At 47.5% G+C, this 21,671-nt stretch overlaps 1 pseudogene; it reads left to right on the top strand.

The window, feature by feature from the left end:
- The first annotated feature begins 7,974 nt into the window (after positions 1-7,974).
- LOC133348238 (collectin-10-like) lies at positions 7,975-17,363 on the top strand (annotated as a pseudogene).
- The last annotated feature ends 4,308 nt before the right edge of the window (positions 17,364-21,671 follow it).

Raw genomic sequence — 21,671 nt, 5'->3', positions numbered from 1 at the left:
GGGTCGCTAACAGTATTTGTCCGAACAACCTGTTAAGGCTATACGGGGTATCTTTTTCCTTGTTTGTGTGTTATCTCTACACGAGTGTGCCTCTCCAACTAATGCAGTTTATTGGAATTTGTAGTTTTATGGTTTAGTGACGAACTATACAATGCCTTACGCATCGACTGTGCTCCTGCCGTAGCTAACACCTTGAGACTCAACACTGCCCATAGGCTCAACACTTCCCGTAGACTCAACACCACTGCCCGTAGACTCAACACTGCACCATAGACTCAACACTGCCCGTAGACTCACCACTGCTCGTAGAGTCGCCACTGCACCGTAGACTCAACACTGCCCGTAGACTCACCACTGCACCATAGACTCAACACTGCCCGTAGACTCAACACTGCCCGTAGACTCACCACTGCTCGTAGACTCAACATTGCCCATAGACGCAACACTGCAATAGACTCAACACTGCACCATAGACTCAACACTGTCCATAGACACAGCAGTGCCCATAGACGCAAAGCTGCCCTTGCACATTAAGCAGTCCCCTCCTTAGCATCCTTCCACTCCTCTCTTAAAGACTCCCCTCTTCTCCATCGCCCATTGCTTCCTCTTCCCGACCCGAGCGCGTTCGTGACGCCAACGTGCCCTCTGTTACAGTCACTCGACCATCAGCCGTTGCACTGCCCTTGCCATCGAAACTACTCGATTTTTGTTACCGCTTTTAAACGTTCTTATAGAGGTCCTTGAGCCAAGGCGTGCTCTATAAATGTGAAATAAAATAAGATGCCTTTCAACAATTTGAGTGGGTGGCCAGAATCCCCAAGCGATTTCCAGTGCCTATTGAGTTCATAGCACGAGAATATTGGGAGTCCGTGACAAAGCGATCATAATGAGATCAAACAGAGAGAGGGAGAGTTCGTGTTGAGCTCTCACAACCCAGCTGCTCCTTCTTCCTCTCCAGACTTTACTCACTCTTTGCTGCCTTTCTATCCCTTTTATAACTGCCCTTCAACTCCATTAACTGCCCTTCAACTCCATGAACTGCCCTTCAACTCCATTAACTGCCTTTCAATCCTTTAACTGCCCTTAAACTCCCTTAACTGCCCCTTTTCTAGAGCCCATTCCTCTTCCCTCCCCTCGCCACTCCTTCCTGCCCTCCTTCTTCTGAGGAGCATTCGTGCATTAGTAATTCTGTTCAGATGCACAGCAATCAACCCCAATTCACACCATCTCACTGCTCAACCCCTGTACAGGGTCCACCCGAATCTGAATAGGTATCCTGTTCCCTGAATTGATTACTCTCCTGGTGGGCGTGACCTTCTGTGCACTCAAGTGACCCTATGGCCCAATCCATGGTCATTATTACTTTAATTCACAATTATACTTGTGGTTCATTTACATTAAGCCCTTACCGCTACACGAGTGATACTAAAACAAACAAAAAATACAATAACCCAGGTTTTTACTGAAAAATCAACACACACTCATACTCATACAGATCAATGCACATCCTTTAAATGATAATAATCATCGTCATCCTTGATATGTTCACTCACAGATGAAGGATTCTAACAGCCCCTGCCAACTCCGATTAACACAGCTGGCTACATACGGTGCAAAATAAGTTCAACATACATACAGCTCTCATGTGAGTATGATCCGATTTCACCACTCCGTCTCCGCGGCGCTTGAAACCCCCACCAGTTGTTGCAATGTGTCCAACAGATTCGACCTGCATCATTTAAAATCTCGAGTTTAAATGTATTTGATTAAACTTGTGGAAAGGTAGCAGAATGTCAGAGCTTACTGGTAGATGAAGCAGTGGTGATGGGCGCAGCCTTAAATGGAAGAGTGGGAAGAGGTAAGGACGGATATGAAAGGAACCATGGAGGATGGGGATATGGTAGTAGGAATGGGGAAGGAGAGGACATTCTTCGAATGGCCCAGGCAAATTATCTTGCAGTGGTGAAAATCTACTTCCAGAAGCTTGAGGGACATTTGATGAATTACCAGAGTGAAGGGGTTACGAGCCAGAGAGATTTTATTTTGGTGAGGAGGAAGCACCTGCAAGGAGTGAAGAACTGCAAAGTGATCCCTGGAGAGTGTGTGACTTGACAACATAGACTACTGGTGGCAGATTGCATAGTGAAAAGAGTTAGGAAGAGGGAGGTGAGGCAAAAGAACTGTAGCAGGGTGAAGTGGTGGCGACTAAATAATGAGAAAGAAACTTCCACACACAAGCTATGGAAATTTTTAAAATCGTAAGGCGTAGGGGGATCGTGAATTACATATGGGAACAACTGGTGAGTGGAATATTGAAAGCAGCAGGTCGTACAGTGGGAGTGAGAAAATAAAGACAGACATAACAGACGAAAAGATGGTGGTAGAGTAATGAAGTGCAAAAAACAGCTAGAGAAAAAGGCCAAGTTAAATAAGTGGCAGAACACGAGAAAGAAGGACCATCTGGATGAATACCTGACAGCAAGAAGAGCGTGGTAGCAATTGCAAAACAACAGCATTTGCACAACTCTACCAGAAGCTTGACAGCAAAGAAGGCGAGAAGATGCTATACTGTTTGGCAAGAGCCATAGAGAGTAAGACCAAGCACTTTGACCATGTCAATCTCATTAATAACAGTGAATGACGACCAATTTTGGATGAGATAAAGGTTAGATAGAAATGGAAAGAGTACTTTAAGACGTTTCTGAATGTGGAAATCCCAAGACGCAAAATGGTTGAGGGAGATCAAAGATTTGAGTAGTTGCAGATACTAAAACCAGAGAAGAGGTAGTGGAATCTCTGGGGAGCATGAAACATCAAAAGGCAGTGGGGCAATATGAGATTCTAATTTATGTGTTTAATTTAATGGGAGAAACGGGTGTTCAAACATTGATGGGGCTGTTTGGGAAAATCTCGATGGAGAAGAAAATGCCGGATGCGTGGAGAGAGAGAGAGAGTACTATGGTTCCCATCTTTAAGAGAAAAATGATGTACAAGAGTATGGGAACTACAGAGGAATAGCATTGATGAGTCACACCATGAAACTCTGGGAACTTATCATAGAAAAGAGACTCATAAAGATGGTGTATATTGGCAAGAGTCAGTTTGGATTCAGACCATAGTGGCTTCAATCTTTGGACTGAAAGTAATGATGGAGAAGTTTATATGGTGTTTATTGATGTAGAGAAAGCGTACAGCAGGGTGCCTCGAGAGCTCATCTGGTGGTGTATGATAAGAATAGGTATTATTGATGTATATGTCCGACTGATTCAGGATATGAAGGAGGAAAAATGCACGTGCGAAACAGTTGTGCAGTGTCTTAGAGCTTTCAAATCAAAGCGGGAGTGAAGCAAGGTTCTGCCCTGAGCCCTTCCTGTTCATTCTGGTGCTGGGCACAGTAACGAGAGATATTCAGAGGGAGCCCCACTGGTATATGCTGTTTGCAGACGACATTGTGCTATGCGATGAAAGCAGAGGGGTAGTGGAAGATGATTTCAGATATGGGTTTAATATATTGAAGGGAGTTGGTTGAGGATTAGTCGGACAAGACTGATTATACGGTGCCAAATTTCAGTGGAAATCATGCAGGAGAATTGTAAATTGGAAGTGAACAGTTGATAAGATGAACGAGTTCAATTACCTGGCTGAAACGATGTGTGCTGATGGATCACTAGAAGAAGAGATGAGAACAAGGGCTGGATGGCTGAAATGGCGAGAGATGACTGGTGTGGTGTGTGATAAGAGGGTCCCAGTTTGGTTGAAGGTAAAAGTGTACAATACTGCGGTGAGGCCGGTGCTGTTGCATGGGGCCGAGTGCTGGGGCCCAAGAAAGAGGGAGGACCAAGCTATGGCAGTCACAGAGATGAGGATGTTGCTGATTTAACAAGGAAGGACAGGGTGAGAAATGAAGAAGTGAGAGGAAGACTCAATGTGGTAGAAATTACAGAGAAGATAATATATAAAAGGCTGTTGTGGTTCGGTCATGTGGAGAGACTACAGGAAAGTATGTGGACCAGAAGGTGCAAGTGATGTAAGTGGAAGGAAATAAATAAGGAGGAAGGCAGAAGACGAGGTGGGGCGATGTGGTGCGATCGGCCATGGTGGCCCGAGGAGCAGAAAGAGAGATGGCGCCGGACAGGGCTGCTTGGAGAAGGTTGGCAACGACAGCGGATCCCACATGAGTGGACAAACGTGTGGAAGAAGAATAGTTTTAGTTTTTTCTTGAAACTCTGTAATGTTATGTTAAATAGTTAACTTAACGCGCTTTGCACTAACATATTTCCACATATTTATACACTTTTACATATTATATACGCAATTATTTCTACTAATTATAAACGTAATAATTATGTAATATAATTATATTTGCCATGTAATTATTATGATTATTGTATTTCGTTGTGAGATGCAATTGGCATGAATGACGCAAAATAAAATGTAATCAATTATATGAGCCACATCTAGACATTCAGTGGGTTTTTATTAGCTACATATAGACATCCTGATGTAAGCGACGTAAAACTGTGAACATTTTCTTATTTGACCAGGTAAGGCCCGCTGAGCTCTGCAGCGCTTTATCAGAAGTGACCTTGCTGTCACAAATGATAGCTCAAGAAAGTTTGCTTATCAAATGGAAATTTATAGCAGCAGCCAAAAACTTCATCATATTGACATATTGACATAATATTGACGGGAAAAACAGTCAACGCGACATATCTTACCTTTTTAAATAAAGTGCAGTATGTATTGTTTTCTCATTGTATAGACAGGTCTATGATTATCTTAAAGTCTTAAAGTCTTAAAGTCACTTTATTGTCAAGTGTGTTACATGCATGACATACAACACAGATGAAATTACAGTCCTCTCTCTTGGTCTCACGGTGCAACCAAGCAATTAAAACATTAATCACAATTAACAGACATAAATAAACAATAAACAATCGGCGATCAACACAAGATAAATAATCAAAAATGTAATAAACTTAAAATAAACAACAGTCAAGAATTTTTAAAATGTAAAATATTATTTAAATAAAAGTATTTAAAGAAATAAGATATTTAAACCAGTGTGGTAGTGCGATGTAGTGCAATGTGCAGTCCAGAGATCAGGATGTACGAGTGAATGTGTGTGTGTGGGGGATGGGGTCAGGGGGCAAAGGGGGGTGGGTGGGCAGAGGGGGGGAGTGATGGTAGAGCAGGGAGGGAGTTGAGTCTCCTGACAGCCTGGTGAAAGAAACTGTCTTTGAGCCTGCTGGTCCTGGCTGGAAGACTCCGCAGTCTCCTCCCTGACGGCAGCAGGCTGAAGAGGCTGTGAGATGGGTGGGATCACCTGCAATCTTGATTGCTTTGCTGGTGATGCGGGTGTTATAAATGTCCAGAAGAGGCGGGAGAGAGACACCAATGATCCTCTCAGCTGCTCTCACTATGCGCTGCAGATTCTTGCGGCAGGACACGGTGCAGGTGCCGTACCACACGGTGATGCAGCTCGTCAAGATGCTCTCAACGGTGCCTCTGTAGAAGGTGTGCATGATGGGGGCAGGGCTCCTGCTCTTCTCAGTTTGCGGAGAAAATACAGGCGCTGTTGGGCTTTTTTGGCCAGTGATGCAGTGTTGTGACTCCACGACAGGTCTTCAGAGATGTGCACACCCAGGAACTTGGTGCATCTCACCCTCTCCACTGCAGCACCGTTGATGGTTAGCGGAGTATGCTGGGTGTGCACTCTCCTGAAGTCCACGGACAATCTCCTTCGTCTTCTCAACATTCAGGTGGAGATTGTTGTCCTTGCACCACGTGGCCAGCCTGCTCACCTCACTCCTGTAGTTTGTCTCATCACCGTTTTTGATGGCATCCACCACAGTTGTGTCATCCGCAAACTTAATGAAGAGGTTGGAGCTGAATGATGGTGTGCAGTCGTGGGTCAGCAAAGTGAAGAGGAGGGGACTCAGCACACATCCTTGGGGGACCCCTGTGTTCAGTGTGATGGTGCTGGAGGTGTTGCTGCCAACTCGAACTGCCTGTGGTCTCCCTATCAGGAAGTCCAATAGCCAGTTGCACAGGGAGGTGTTGAGCCCCAGGTGGTCTAGTTTGTGGATGAGCTGCTGGGGAATGATTGTGTTGAATGCTGAGCTAAAGTCGATGAACAGCATTCTGACGTAGGAGTCTTTAGTCTCCAGATGGGTGAGAGCTGAGTGGAGGGTAGCGGAGATGGCGTCATCGGTTGAGCGGTTAGACCGATACGCAAACTGGAAAGGGTCCAGGGCGGGGGGAAGGACAGACTTGATGTGTTGTAGGACTAGCCGCTCGAAGCACTTCATAAGGATGGGAGTGAGTGCGACCGGGCGGTAGTCATTGTGGCAGGAGGGAGATGACTTCTTCGGGACCGGGATGATGATGGTAGCTTTGAGGCACGTGTGTACAACAGCCTGTCTCAGCGAGGTGTTAAAGATGTCGGTGAAGACATCTGTGAGCTCCTCCGCACAGTCTCTCAGGACACGACCCGGAATGTTGTCAGGGCCCTGGGCTTTCCTTGGGTTCGTCCTTTTGAGGGATCTCCTCACGCTATCTGGGGATAGCGTCAGCACCTGATCACCGGGAGGTGGTGGAGTCTTCTGTGCTGGGGTGCTGTTGTCTGCCTCAAAGCGAGCGAAGAAGTCCTTCAGCTGGTTCAGCAGAGAGGTGGAGCTGTCACAGGTCTGCGAAGAGGGTTTATAGTCCGTGATGGTCTGCATCCCTCGCCACAGGTTCCTGGTGTCTCTGCTGTCATTGAAGCGGTCGGCGATCCTCCTGGAGTACTGCCTCTTGGCCAATCTGATGCCTCGCGACAGGTTGGCCCTGGCTGTCTTCAGGCCCATCTCCTCGCCAGCTTTGAAGGCGGCGTTCCGAGCCCTCAGGAGCCTGTGGACTTCCCCTGTCAGCCATGGCTTCTGGTTGGCCCGAATGGAGATGGTTCTGGTGACCGTGACATCCTCCATGCACTTCCTCATGTAGGAAGTGACGGTCTCCGTGTACTCCTGGAGGTCTACGGTGTTGTTGTAGGTGGCTGCAGCATAAATGTAATGATGGTGCTCTGAGTAGTCGTACAATTGTGCCGGAAAGACGCAACACCGCGTGTTTTTTAAGCAAAAGAAAATGTTTAACTTGACTTGACTCGCCCAAGTTCTCGATTGATTTGTATCCCTCGTTCTACATGACAGCTTGATTTCAACCGTGAGCAGGGGCACGAAAGAAGGACCTCAACATCTGCTTTGCATCCCTCAACGGTGTTCCCTTCCTCCGTCGTTAACCTCACAAGAATGCGGGCGCTCATTGCCTTCATGCAAAATAAGTAAAAAGAGCTGCCAACATGCAAATCCATGACGAGAAACTTCGATTTGACCTAACTTTAACAAATTATATCTACCATCACGATGTGGACATTTATAGCGGCCAAACACTATAAAGGCCAAACACTATAAAGGCGTGATGTTGATTCTGCATGTGGAACTGTCAGCGGGACTCGAACTTGGGTCTCTGCCGCGTTCCTAGCGCAGCCCAGGGCCCTAACCGCTGAGCCATCGCCCCGTGCAACGACCACACACACACAGCGCCACATCTCAAGGTGCGGGGTTTAATTTTGCTTTCTTTTTCAACAGCAATCATATAAAATGCGTTTTTTTTCTTTTTCTGTTTGTCTCTTTTTGCCCTCATCGCGCGAGATAAATAAAATCTCGAGGTGTGACTGAATTTGCATGAATCGGCCGCCTTTATGAAAATCATTACAAATTTAACCCCTCCCCCCGCCCCGCCATGGAAAATTATTCAAATTGATTCAAATATTTTGACTATAAAAAATGTAGCACGCGCCATCGGATTGTCATCACTGGAGAAGCGGCCGTTGTGGAACACGAAAGAGCGCCTCCGATTAGCGCAATTGGGTACGTACGGTGCGAAAGATGTTCACCTTACACACATAGACATATTTACGGAGAGATAATCCCCATGGCCCGCGCAGTGCGTAGGGAGAGGGGAAACTTGTCGGGTGATGATGGGTTTTTGTTCTTCTCGGCAGTCACAGATTTGACTCTGGAGAGATGACGATGGCAATCCTCGTCCGACTCGCCGCCGCCATCCTCTTCGGCTTCGTGGCTGCCACCGGAGCCCTCTCCTCCGTGGGCCCGCTGGAAAAGGCCAACAAGAAACTCTGCTCCGACAAGTACATCGTGGTGCCAACCATTACAGGTTAAACTAAACTATATTTTAGTTTAAGCAGGTAAAGCTCACTGAACTATACAGCTCTTTTTCAGAAACGACCTGGCTATCAAAAATGATTGCTCAACGTGGACATGTATAGCAAATGAGTGCTCTAAACGCGTGATTGTAATTCTGAATGTCGAGCGAAACACCGGAGGACCCACAGAAAAATCCACGCGCCCATGGGCAGAACCCGCAAACTCCAAATATAGAGCAGGTGTCCGGGTCGGGATCGAATCCACGACCTCCTGTACACCAGAGGAGGTGGTTAACATCTCCGAGCCACCGTGGCAACGGGAGGCAAAAGGCAGAGGCACAAAGGAGTGTCTGAGATCCTTAATACGTGCGTACGGATGATGAACTCGTGTAGTGTATAGTGTATAGTAATGTAGTAATGTATGGTAGTGTAGTGCATAGTAGTGCAGTGTACAGTCGTGTAGTGTACAGTAATGCAGTGCATAGTGTATTATAAAGTAATGTAGTGTATAGTAATGTAATATATAGTAAATATTGACTTAAAGCTTTTGTGACTGCAAATCAAAATAGATAGGTTCAAATAATTATTTCATTTTCTATGAACCTATCTACGTGATTCTTTGGGTCTTTCGGTACGTGACTTTACCAAAAGACCTAAAGAATATAGTGCATAGTAGTTCAGTATATAGTAGGGTATAATGCAGTATATAGTGTAGTGTTTAGTGTAGTGTATATTAGGGTAGTATATAATAGTGTACTGTATAATGTAGTGGACAGTGGAGCGTATCGTAGTGTAGTGTATAGTGTATGTATTTTGAACTTCTTTTGCACGGTACGTCGCCGACCGGGCTAATCGGAGGGGCGGGGGAAGGACAATAAAATAAACACGACGTCTCCCCAAAATGTGTCCATGGGGAGCGGTAGTGCAGTGGTTAGCGCCTTGTGTTACGAACCTGGCAAACCGAGTTCCATTCTCGCTCATAGCCAACACCAGTGACGAACATCTGAATCGGTCTTGGGTCTCCCCTAGGTTGGTTCAGCCTAAAACGAGTACCTGCTGCGGTGTGTAGTAAACATCGCCAATGGGGAGACAAAGGCGGCCAGGCATGGTACTGGCAAACCACCCCCTTGTGTGCCGTGCCAGCCATCATGGTTTCTGCTACTCGCTAACAGCACTTGCCCCAACAGTTTGTTAAGGCTACATGGGGGATCTTTGTCTTTGTCCGTCTAGGTGTGGCTGGAGAGAAAGGAGACCAAGGAATTCCTGGGATACCTGGGGTGCAAGGCCCGCCTGGACCACCTGGTAGGACAATCCCACCGAGTTGTCTGTATTTACATATGGAGTGCCTTCACTCACATAGCTTACAAACAGTGAAACAGAACAGAATGACTTTAGATGGTAGGAGCGTGCAAGGGATGAAATATGATGGTGGGCGTGCAGGATTTGGGTAGGGGAGGGACGGGAAGGAGTGGAGGTGGCGAGGATGGGGGAGAGAATGGGCAGTGTAGAAGAGGTAACGCTAGAGAGAGGAACAGCACGAGGTAAGGAGGGGGCAATGTTGAGTCTCTGGGTAGTGTTGAGTATATGGGCAGTGTTGGGTCTAGGGGCAGTGCTGAGACTACACGTGGCACTGTACCAAACCGAAGCTTCCAGCGCTCCTGTATTGATAGCAAAATTAAAATACATATACATGTGTAGGGGGTTACTCGGCACTCACCACTCTGTTGGCTGGTAGCTCCTCCTTCTCGTCAATAGGGGGCGGAAGCGCTATCACGCCAGTGTTAATGACCATTGCCCAAAGGGCCAACGACAATCCATGGGAAGCGGATCCTGGGACACATTCCCTGGACCCCGAAAGGGGGACCGGGGGATAATGCACCTTCCAGAAAGTTCTGGAAGGGAGGTGTGGCTAGGGTGGAGCAAGCCACGAACCAGTATATAAGCCGGACCTCTCAAGGGTCTGGCTCAGTCATCTCCAAGACGAAGACTGAAGACCTGGGCTGAAGTTAGGACCCTGGACCCCAAGCTCTGCCGTCCTTCTAAGGGCCGGAGCTCAGTGAGGCAAATGGTCAGGACCCGAAGACCTGGTACGGTCGGGTCAGCATAGCCTCTCCTAGGACCCCAGTCAGAGGACGGAAGGTTACCGGGATTCCCAGTGCTAGGGTCCGTGCAGTCCGGAGGCCATACCTCTCCAGGTATCGGGTAAAGGGGCCGCTACCCCTTTGTGTTAGGGACCTTGTATAATAGAACCAAATAAATATCGTGTTGCCTCACAAGAAGTTCCCCGTCAATTATTACCCACTGTACATGCATAATCCCAGCCGTTCTTAATCCACTGAGCTGAAAAGGCTTCATTCGCTCAGCCATGATTCTCATGTATTTTATTTAACGTACATTTAAGCAATTACGTGCATTTATAAACGCGCCAATTCTTATAACCCAGGTTATACCGAGTGTGCAGTCTTCATACATCGCAAGCTCTGTCTGGCATGTTCAATATCTGTGAAGAGTTTCGAACATCGTGCAGTGGCAGTGAGTTACAGGCCGATAGACCACTGAGTAGGTGAGTGGGCGGGTTGAGTAGGTGAGTGAGTGTGTAGGTGATTTCCAGGCAGATGGACTGCTAAGTAGGAGAGTGGGTGAGTAGGTGAGTGAGTGGTAACGTGAGTCAGTGAGTGAGTGAGTGGGTCGGTGAGTAGGTGAGTGAGTGGGAACGTGAGTAGTTGAGTGGGTGGGTGAGTAGGTGAGTGGGTGGGCGAGTAGCTGAGTAGGTGGATGAGTAGGTGAGCCAGTAAGTGAGTAGGTGAGTAGGTGAGTGGGTGGGTGAGTAGGTGAGTCAGTAGGTGAGTAGGTGAGTGAGTGAGTGTGTGGGTAGGTGAGTTCATCCAGCTGTCCTTGATGCCGACTTCCGGTCCCAGTTCTCATGCAGGTGCTTATTTTGATGCGCGTCCTTGTGACAGATGTGACTGATTTACAAAATGTAAAGGTGGTAGTTTTCAATCCTTGTCGAGGGTTTAATTAAATCAGGCATCCACATCCCACCTACAGCTGATTAAATTAAAACCTACAATGTGAGCACGTGGCTCAGACGTCAGAGTGCTGAGCTGGCATCACTAGGGATATGCGTTCAAATCCAGTTAGCTACGTAAACTGGGTGCTCGAATGTAGTGAATCAATTGGTTTTAGCCCAATTTCGAATCTTCTGCTTTGGTATGGCTGCTGATGTGTATGCGGAGCAACAACTACAATTCAACATTCAGGTTGTCAAGTCGGACAACTGCATCAGGAGCAGCGGATTGCTTCCCTGTGATGTCTCCATCATATATGTGGATCGGACATTGTATGTTGTATTGGTCTGTTCTGGATACCCACAGTCGCACACTGGAGAATGTTAAATTTTTCATTTGTGCATCAGGTGTCCGCATCTGCAATGGTTTTTGCATACATAGCTTAGGCTGGGTCATGAGCCCCGTGGAAAACCAAACCCAGGGATCTTCTGCGTTGTTTGTGAGTTATTTTGAACTCCATTAATCTCTCCAAGCTTCATCGGGGTTGAACTAGCATTGTTGAAAGTTAAGTGCATGGGTTCAAAGGTGCTTGCTTAACTTCAAGCAATGACGTGGGACGTTATTGAGATCCTTAAGAATGGAAAGGTGACTGTTTTCCTAGATTCGCACGATTTATCGGCGGGTTGCAGCGTTGCGGCGGATGGGTGGGGGAGAGATGTGTCATAGTACGGGCAGCCAGGGTGTTGGGGTCATCTTGAGGGTTCCAGTGATAAACTACATCAACAAGTCGAGTGTGACTGCTTCTGCTCCATACTGCTGCCGAGTATTCAGCTACGGAGTGCACAAAGGCCATAATTGATGTCCGTAGTAATGGTGCTGACGCTCCCTAGCTTATGCTTGCCAGTTTCTTAGCCAATTTGACCCTTTTATGGTCTTGGCGACTACCGTTTTGCAGGTGGTCATGGATTGTTAGTGTGTGGTCCAGCTTCACTCCGGGAGAGGTTAGAGTGGGGTAGTGTCGCACAGTGTTGCCACAGAAGGTCACTGTCAGACTGTGTTTGGCGATCTTATTATCAAGATGAAATCCATCTTGATGAGAGGTGATTATGTCTTAGTTCAGAATAAGATTCGATATCGTTAAAAGTGGCTGTTTGAGTTGCCAGGGCAAAGCCATCCGTATTTTAAAATTTGCGTCATCTGCTTGGTAACATGTCACTAGTGTAGAGGTGTTACGGAGGGAAAACAAACACACTGGGCGTGGTTATGCCCGTACGCCGAGAGGTGCTTACATCCACGTCTGCACCGTTTAGCCTGGGGGGCTAACACGGCGCTGGGATCCCCCACGGCCCCACCCCTCAGTGGGGGAGTTGCTATGTAAGGCGGTGAGCCGGAGGGCTCGGGGTTCAGTGTTCAGCCTTAACCAGCGAAGCAAGAAGACCTGCTAGATAGGCCCTGGGACTCCCCTGGATCGCTGTCCTTCTCAGGACCGACCAGGGCAAGCCAGTGGCTTGGCCCCAAGAGCCCAGAGCCGATGCTCTTGTAAGAGCCGGTCTGGGGACTCAGGGTGCCGTAATCCCAGCTTAACCAGAGATGGGTTAGCTAGCCTCCCCTAGCCCTGCAGTGGAGGACCTAGGAGTAGGCTAGCTGTGACATAGATTGTAGATCTCCCTGTTAGACGGGTGAAGGGGCCGATACCTCTTCGAGTGTTGTACATCTCGGCCTGTTATGTACTTTGTGCTTAATAAATAAGTGTGCCTCCAACTACGTCGTCCAAGTTTCCTGGAACCTACTACACTAGTGTAGACACTGAAGAGAGTTGGTGTGAGTACTGAACCTTGTGGCAATCTATTGTTGAGGAACCAGCGTGAGCTGGCTTTGTCACCCAAATAAGCACGCAGTTGCCTATTTATCAGCATTGTCCATATCAGGCATATTGTTTCATGGCAATAAATGGTCCTTGCGAGCTTCAACATCAAATCCTTAATTCAGATTGTGCCGTAGGCTGATGGCAAGTTCACAAAGGCTGTGCCGGTCTTTGATTTCTTTTGGAATTGGGCCTCGATGTGCATCACAAAGACCAAGACTTTGTCACAGTAGCTATGTTCAGGCCGGAATCTCGCTTGTTCTTCAGTGATGACCGGCTCAACGAGGAGACTGATTCGCCACAGGATGATACGTTCCAAGAGTTTAAAGGTCATGCAACAGACACGATAATGGCCTATAGATTCCCGGGTCATCAATTGGCTTTCCCGTTTTGGGTATTGCAATCACCATTGCCTTACAACATGTTTTTGGCATGCATCCAGTTTGAATGCTTTTGGTATTCATGTTTTCCAGCCTTTGGTGTGCTCCAGGGCCTAAGTGATGAAGGCATTCTGGGGGAATACCATCTCTTCCAGCAGCCTTACCTTTCGTAATTTCAGGCAGACCTTCCCTCACTTCCTCTGTGGTGATGGTGGTAGGGTCTTGTGAAGAAATTGAGGGCAATGTCTGATGTAATTTACGATGGATCTCTTGCTTGATGTTTTCTTGAGCGGTCCTGTTCTGTTTGCCACTAGTTTGGAGGCTATATATTTGGGCAGGACTCTTCCGGTCTGGTATTCTTTTAGCAGCTCCCAGATGTCACAGTAGGGCCCAGGCATGCTAGCTGTGTGTGAAGTCTCTAGCAGGCCCTTCCAACCTGTGGACTGCTCGATTTGATGTACTGTTGGAGTTGGTCCTGCGTCTCTTTTGTCCAGCAGGGAGTGGATTCATTCCAGATGCAGCTGCAGTAAGGAGGTCAACAAAAAGGTGATACCATTCTGGTGTCGTTGGAATTCGACTCACTACTCTTTTATACACCATCCTCACAGTAGTGCCGGTTAGTTTTGACCAGGTTCCACCTTGGTAATCGTTTTGACAGAATTATGGAGATTTCGATGCCCATGTGGTTGATGATGGGCCTATTTTGACTTTTGGGGAGACAGGATTTAAATCGCATTGCCAGCAAGCAGAGTGGAAAGTTGTTTGCTGCTTGGGATCGAAAATCATGTGCAGATCTTCGGCAGACATCCAGTCGGTGAGGTCTCCACCGTCGGCGCGATTTACTGCATGGTCCCACATTGTTTTAGGGGCTGTTAAAGTCGCCAATGTATAGGGCTGGAATTGGTGCACTTGGGAGCGCTGACTTTAGCCATTTTAAGTAATTGGGTCAGGGCTTTGTACACGTTGGTGATGTGCAGTTACTCTATCTTGATGCTGGTTGTGTGGGTGGCATATTTTTCAGTTGTTGGGAAGGCATAGCACGCTGTGATGGTGTTCTTCACGGATGTGGCCAGGCCATATTTCGGGTGGTAATGGCTCGTCGTGAGGTTGTATCCATGGATTTGGTAGCAAATGGCATGTAGGGGGTATTCAAGACGTGGTTTTCTTGGAGCGTCAGTACATAAATGTTACGTGGGTGTTCATTATGTTAGCTAGATACTCGTACTTCGCCCAGGAGATGTCCCAGGGCCTACGTGGCATGCTGTTTGGCCCTGAAGAGGGCCGTTGGCTTGGCTTGTGTTGTTGCTCTAGAGACTGGAGAGATCGATGATCGAGGTTCAGTCGCCATGTCAATGGCATTCGTCGTGATTTCTCACTCAACTGAGTGGACCGTGTGAAGGCTGCCATCTTCCACTCCAAATGATTGCATACCACGAAAAACCCATCACAATAGATTGGTTCTTAATTCAGATAATAATAATAAAATGAAAGTTATGCATGCAATGAACAGTATTCTTTGTTGCAGGGCCATTAGGGAAAGTTTTGCTTTAAGGGAACTGAGAAATAGCTCTGCGATGCATGCTTCTACAGGCCTTTTGAAAGATAATAAGTGGATCGTTTCTATCTCGGTGCTGTGACGCTGATAGCGTGATCATCAAGTGGAGTGCGACGCGTAATCCGATGCCATTACTTTAATGAGTTACTGTTCGGAATCCGATGAGCTATAAAGCTATTTTTCACACATGTCCAGTTGGGGCGGGTAAGAATGTTATAACGCAGCTGCCAGAGTGCTTACACGCAACACCGTTTCGCAAGCACATCACACACATGCTCTCTTGTCTTTATATTGGCGACAAGTCAAGTACCAATTCGACTATATGATCTTGCTGATGACCTACACCGCTTTTTACGGGCTAGCCCCACACTATCTGCAGGAACTCATCCACGTTGATTCTCAAACGAAGTCCCTGAGACCTTCGGATCGAACTTCTTCTAAGGACTTTGAGATCAAGGCACTCTTCCTGGAGTGATGGGGCGTTTGCCAATGTGCAGCTCCCAGGCTTTGGAACGATTTGCTATTGCTCCGAACATAATCAGTATCGTTAGATGTATTTTGAAGTCTGTCTTGAAAACCAACCTCTTCAAACTGGCCTAGTTCTGGCTGTTTACCCTGCAGGTTCTCTTCATTTCCTGCTTTCCATACACGGCGGCGCATTGAAATATGTGCATGTAAATGCACCTTTAAAAAATAAAAAGGAAATTACTGAAGCGACATGCGTTTCTTTACCAGGAGCCCCGTGCAACTGCAACTTCAATGCACAGTTCGCCTCACTCCAGTCGCAGATCGACTCACTCAAGGGAACCAGGCAGCACCTGCCAAAAAGTGAGTGAGAGGTAACGCAGTCGATGGACGGGTAAATGCGCACTCCTGTAAAGTCTTCCCTGCCCCCCCTCTCCCCCGGTGTGGAGAAATATAAACTATTGTTTACAGCGATTTTGATTCATAATTAACCAACATGTAGCGTGGGAGGTTAGATCGCGCAGCTGTAATGTCACAATTGACATTGTCACGATTGACCCTATAATGTCGCAATTGACACGACAATCCAATCCAAACTAATTATGAATCATAATAGTGATCGTAGAAGCCTATATATGTAAATACAAATTTTTACGGAACTTTGCCTTCCACTGCTGGGTGAAAACTTCTGTTACACCCCATATTGGCTATGGTGCTTGGTAGGCCATACTTTACCACCACGATTCAAGAGGACATATAACATTGGAAACGATAACTGCCAAGTTACTGACACTGGCCAACAACAAAAATACACGGTTGAATTCGTGGCGTTATGATCAATTAATACAAATCTAACATACCCTTGGGTCAGGCAACGATTTTCAGATGTGTTTAAACAATTACCGACGATGGTTAACGATGAAAGCCGCAGAACAAGATGCCGGCAATTGATGGTGACACGACTATTGACGGCATCACGTCACAGGCATTGACGTCATCGATTCGCTACGCAGGAAGGGTTTTTGGCGACGTTGCTTTCGACTCTGCTTAGTTTTGCATTCAAGTTGCTGTGGGGAATCATTTGATCAATTCGGTACAATTTATTTTTTATTGGTATCAAATTGCCATACAATTTTTTAATCTTCTTTTGCGAAAATCTGTGACCCCTCATTACCAAAAAAATTAAAAAATTAAACTTGAACCGTTTGCGAAGAGCACCGTGTGGCATTACAAGGACAGTCGTTAGTTAATGCAGACAATGGCCCTTTCTCCATAGCATATACGTTGAATGTTACAGACAGACGTACGAACAGAGTGTTACAAGTGATTTCCAGTTGCATGTCTTCTACACCGCTGACGTCTCTCTCTGCCCTCCTCCCCACCCCTCCTACACGACGGCGATGACGGAATCCTGGTTTCTCCTGGCCACTCTTCATGGTGACGCTCAGACAAGATCTACCGGCTGTTCACCAATCGATCCAACTATCACAGTGCCAGGCAGCAGTGCGCAAATCACGGCGGTGTCCTGGCCATGCCCAAGAACGCCATTCAGAATGCTAGAATCCAGCAGGTCGTTAGAGGCGACCGCGCTTTCATTGGCCTGAATGACATTCAGCTTGAAAATAATTTCGTGTTCTCGGATGGATCCAGGCTCGGGTGGTATAGAAACTTTGCTCCGGGTGAACCCAATAGTTGGGGTGGCGATGAGGACTGTGTGAATATATATCCCGATGGCAAGTGGAATGACATTGGTTGTCATATGCAACTTCATTTCATTTGTGAATTCCCCGCTTAAGACGTCAGGCGCTCGCGCGTGGGACAAATCCACGGTGATGGCATAACAAGTGTGAGATACGTTGTAGATCATCGTCCTTACCACCACCATCATCATTATCATCATTGGTTATTCATAGATTTTCCTCCTAAAAAAAAGCTAGCTTCTAACAGTCCGATCTAACACCGGCACTCATATCCACCGTGAACATCCTTTCCATGAGTGTTCCATCCTTCGGCTGCCGATACGTTTTTTGACTCGACAACCGGGGCAATCATCACTTCTGGTAACAGCGTGTTTCCAGCATCGCCAGGGGGTTAACAGGAGCTCAGATCTCGAGCGATTACTCACTAGAGATCACATCCAGCATCATCAGGTGGTCAACAGGAGCTTAGATCTCGAGTTAAAACACTATCTGGTCTGGGTCATGAGAAGGGTACACGACGACCCAATCCAAAAGCCTAATTATGAATCATAATATTGGTAGCAAAATCATTTTTTTTTAAATTAGCGCAGTGTACATTAATGATAACGCTTGTGCACGTGTGCTACTCAACGTATCTATTCGAATCCCGTCACCGTGGAATTGCCTCCAATGATGTTGTGAAATTCACACAGGCCTCGAAAAAGTTGACGGATATATCTCTGCAATTGAATACGAATCTAATGGCATGTTATTAGACAAGATTTACACGTGATTTTCATTTATAATTGCATTACAATGCTTTTGGGTGACTTTGTGATCAAGAGGTAAATCTGTAATCCTACAATAAAATTACATAATCAAAACGTTATCCCCCGTTATACAGTGTGTGCAGACGTTTGTGTGTGCATGTGTGTGGATGTGGGGCGTGGTGGCGCAGTGGTTAGCGTACTGCACTACGAACCCGGCCGAGACCCCAGTTCTATTCCCGCTCACGCCCACCAACACCAGTGACGATTATCTGAACCGGTCATGGGCCTCCTCTCGGTCAATTTCGCTGTCCTTAGTTTTTTTTAAAGAACCCTTATAAACAGACATCACAGAGCTACTTCTGAGATCTCTTCAAACAACCACAGTTCCACACAGTCCATGGGCCAGTAGCAGAATTGGTACCCCTCGAGGGTAGTAGCAAAACGTTAGTCGTAACTGGGTTATTTGTGTACTCCATAAGAGCGAATCACTTGATAATCCACTAATGTCGTGGTTATCGGATAATCCAATAGTATTGGCCACAACAATGACATTTTAACTGCTAAACTATGCCGCATCAGTTCTTTCAGATAAGTGAAATGTCTGGTCTGCAGGGCTCATAGACTAAGTGGGCAGAAACGCTTTTCCACAGACCCTGCCATTGACAGTCACGTTCGATGCATGAGTCAAACCGAATATTTTAATTCTCAGACTTTGAATTTGGTCAAATTCAGTACAAAATCAACGTTTATGTTTTCTTTTTTGCTGCAGAGTCCATTGGTGATCGGACTGGGATCATCAACTTACTGCACGTGAATAGCGGGATTAATCAAAGACAGCTGAGACTTGGATTTGAACCGCGGCTCTCAACGATGCTAGCATCAGCTCTCTTATCTCTGAAACACCTGTCCACCAATTCCATGTCCACATTAAATAATCTTCAACGTAATATGTACACCTCCACTCATCAAGCATTATCTATTTCGCATCTTCCCATGCGGCGTACACATTATTTTACATAATCTTCGACCACGTAGTTCGAGAAGCCTTCCATGCCGGTACCAGTGGAATATCTATCTGTTACAGAACAATAGAAGGATAAACGATGCCCGGGTGTGGTCAAAGGATGGCATCCAAATGGTTAACCATATTATATGTACGCTGATGATCTGGTAGTTGCTGCTCAATCTAATAATGAGTTTGAGGTTCTGCTGCTGAACCTGGAGCATGCCACTAAGAGGTGGGGCATTACCATCAGTCTCTCAAGAATTAAGCACCTATGACGGGGAACGTTCCTGATGAATGGGAAGGCGAATACATAGTGACACATACACACATACAGTGACACAGAAACAAAGACAAAGATCCCCCATATAACCTTATCGAGCAACTATGAAGGCCGGCAAGGCACACAAGGAAATGCGTGGCAAGCACACCGCCCGCCCTTGTCGCCCCAGTGGCGATGTTTTACACATCACAACAGCAGGTACTCATTTGGTGTTGGTGGCCGTGAGTGGGAATCGAACTGGGTCTCTGTCGGGTCAGTAGCGCAGCGCGCTCACCACTACAATACCACTCCCCAACTTCACGACGACCACCACTACCACGATGTCTCTTCCGCCCAGTGCTGATCTCGAGTCGATAATCATCTTGAGTACGAGTGCCAACAAACATTAGATTGACGTCATGCCAACCAGCCAGATTATAATCATCTCAGCTGATGCTGAGTCATTGTGAAACATAGACAGGCTACGCGCTGGGTTTTTCCTCTTCCTCCTCTTCTTCTCAGCCAACGGTCGCGTTGCATGATGAGTTCGCCTGACCGGGTTTTCCTCTTGCCTGCACTCCCAGTCTGTCCCTCTTTCATTTTTAATTTCATTCATGAAATTTATTTAACCACGATCACCACGGCTCTATCGCCCACTGCCGATCTTTAGTCGATAGTCATCTTGAGTCCTAGTGTCGACAAAAATCAATATTTTGTGGTCCACACGGATCATGCGACCCTGCAGTATGTGTTGCGAGTTGATAAACCATCTGGACAGCTATCGCGTTGGTAGGAGGTTCTGCAGGATTACTCCTTCACAATCACCGACAGAAAGGGGTTGCGCCACTGTAACGCAGATGCTTTGTCGTGGTTGCCGCCAAAGGGCCAGTATGCGTGTTTTACTGGGGCCGGGCATTGTAAACCGGTAGGTGATGCAGTGCCTTGCACCATGGTAGCATTTGTGGACGCATCACCACCCGTAGTGACGGTCGCGTGCGACAATACCATCAGTCTTGCACTCGACGAGTGGGGGTGCCTCCAGGGGGGTCGAAAAATGTATTTCTTGCCGTCACCCTGGGGCCAGTCCGCTCCTGACCGCCAGGTGCAGGCGCTGTCCGAGGTATCGGTTGATATTCCACCTGGCTCGCAGATGCTTATTCCGTTGCGGTATCGGAAACCAGTGCCTGGAATCGAGGGTGCGGCGGGTGTGTTGTTGTCACCGTCCACTGCTATAACGGGTTGCTTGACGCTGGTCGGGGCACAGACGATTGTCCGTCTGGGTCAGCCTCCGTTTTTACAAGTGTTGAATGGGAGCGCGAATAATGTTGTTGTACTGGCCGGAACGGTTTTGGCTCACGCTACGACTGCTTTCACGGCCCATGACGAACGGGGCCGCCGGGGCCTTGTAGGGGGGGTCTCGGCCTCCACGGCACAGGATGATCGATGGATTGCCGAGTTGTGCTGGGAAAACGCGTCCTTGACTGGGGACCAACGGTCCGCGCTTCGCGCGCTGTTGGGGAGGTATTCCGACGTCTTTAGTTCGGACGATTTCGATTTGGGACGCACCTCCTTGCTCTCCCACCATATTGATACGGGGGATGCCGCTCCGATTCGGATGAACCCGCATCGGTTGAGTCCGATGGAGCGGGATCATGTTCGTGGTGCAGTGGAGGATATGCTGGCCGCTGACATTATTTCCCCGTCCAACAGTCCGTGGGGCGCCCCGGTGGTTCTTGTGAAGAAAAAGGATGGGAAATTGCGATTTTGTGTCGATTTTCGCAAGTTAAATAAGGTGTCGGTTGCGGACGCGTACCCCCTGCCGCGTATGGATGATTCCCTCGATGCCTTGTCTGGGGCGAATTTTTTTTCTACTCTTGATCTCTCATCGGGATTTTGGCAACTTCCCCTGGACGAGTCCTCGAGGGAAAAGACGGCTTTACATACGCCGCAGGGCTTATTTTAGTTTAATTGTCTCCCCATGGGCTTGAACGCCGCCCCCGCGACGTTCCAGCGGCTGATGGAGCTCGTGTTAACAGGTCTGCAGTGGGAGACGTGTTTGATATATTTAGATGATGTTATCGTCTTCAGCCGCACGTTTGAGGAACATCTGCGGAGATTGGACGCAGTGTTTGCTAGAATGCGTTCCGCCAATTTGAAATTTAAGCCCAAAAAGTGTCACCTGTTGCAACGATCCGTGCGCTATTTGGGCCACATAGTCAGTTCGGACGGGGTGGCCACGGACCCGGAGAAGACGGCGTGCGTCCGAAACTGGCCGACTCTGGCCACAGTGGGGGACGTGCGTCGGTTCGTTGGGTTCGCTTCATATTACCGCAGGTTCATTCCAAACTTTGCCACAATCGCTAGGCCGTTGCACCTCCTTACGGTTAAGGGCCGGAGGTTCAGCTGGGGACCGACGGAGGAGGCGGCGTTTCAAGGCCTACGCGATTGTTTAGCGTCGGCACCGACGTTGGACTATCCAGAT

The sequence above is a fragment of the Lethenteron reissneri genome, chromosome 27 (assembly GCF_015708825.2).
Source record: "Lethenteron reissneri isolate LAM-NWPU_2019-01 chromosome 27, ASM1570882v1, whole genome shotgun sequence".
In the NCBI taxonomy this organism is placed as follows: Eukaryota; Metazoa; Chordata; class Hyperoartia; order Petromyzontiformes; family Petromyzontidae; genus Lethenteron; species Lethenteron reissneri.
Note: the sequence above shows the minus strand (reverse complement) of the source record. Positions and strands in the feature narration are given on the sequence as shown.